Genomic DNA, 1,291 nt, shown 5'->3' with positions numbered 1-1,291 from the left:
CCGCGGGTTAGTACCTAGTTATTTAGTATTTAGGCTTTCATGAGATATAATAATGTTTGTGTTAGGTGTTAACATTGTGAATTAGATTTTTTTGTGCGGAACTTGAGTTGGTGCTCTTTAAGTTTTCTTTAAGAGAAAAAAAAACACTAAAAACAAATGATATTTGTGTTTTGATTTCTGGTTTATGATTGTAGCCTACTGATTTTTACTTACGTCATATGCATTCATGAATTCTAGACAAAAAAAAAAAAGAGAAAATTTATGTACATTTTTATGTAGTTGAGTGATATCAAAATTATTTTTAATGTTATAACATGTTCTATGACACTAATTTGAGGGTTATTGACCATGTACGTAGATGGTTTAATATTAACTAATCGTAAGACCCACTAGATTATTACAATGATTTTTTTAAACTAGATTTTTTTTTGCAATTAGGGGCGGGTCTCTGCTTTGACGAACAATACATGCATATATATTAATTTGGAAATATACATAACTAAATCTAGTAATGGGTCATTAGTGTTTTGCATGTATGCAGCAACGTCTATAGATTATATAGGTGCCTGTTTTTATGTAATTATTTTTTACTCAGTGAACTATTTGGGTAATTTCGTTCGTAAAAGATATTCTTACTGAGATTTTAGGATGTTCTCTTCTCACAACTAATAAAACCATGCATATTTAAAACGAAAAATATTTTGGGATTCGAATTTCTATATGGAGAAATAATTGTTAAGTGTAATGGTCCCTAATGTGTATAGATTTTGGACTTAAAAAGTTTTAGAAATTTTTGTGTTACAAAACATGTTAGATCTTTTTTGCCTGTTCATATTATTTGGAAGAAACAAATCACCCGTTACATATGTATGACATGTAACTAAGCACCACAACATGTCCTTTTCTCGATGTTTAATTCTATCGCAGCCCCGGTCTAGGATGCAATAAATAATGTTAGATGGTTCTTCTCTCCAACCATTTGCAACTCGCAAGCGTTTGTAACCCAATCAATAACTATATAACTTTAAATTTTTAAATCACTTTAAATTTTTAGTCTCAACCTCTCAAGCATTTGATATTAGTAACTAGTGGTAGACCAATAGAAAACTATGGTTGATACAAAGTTTGCTTAAATATTAACAATAATTACAAAAAAATGACGGTCCAAATGTCTCTTCCATGAGCTGTTCTGTTCGTTACATGGTTTCTTTATGTTGTTCAAGTTTAATAGAAGCATCATTTTCCATAATCTCTTTTTAATTGGGTCAACTTTTTTTTTTTTTTTTTTTTT

The sequence above is a fragment of the Camelina sativa genome, chromosome 15, assembly GCF_000633955.1.
Source record: "Camelina sativa cultivar DH55 chromosome 15, Cs, whole genome shotgun sequence".
Classification (NCBI taxonomy): domain Eukaryota; kingdom Viridiplantae; phylum Streptophyta; class Magnoliopsida; order Brassicales; family Brassicaceae; genus Camelina; species Camelina sativa.
This window is presented reverse-complemented; position numbering follows the sequence as displayed.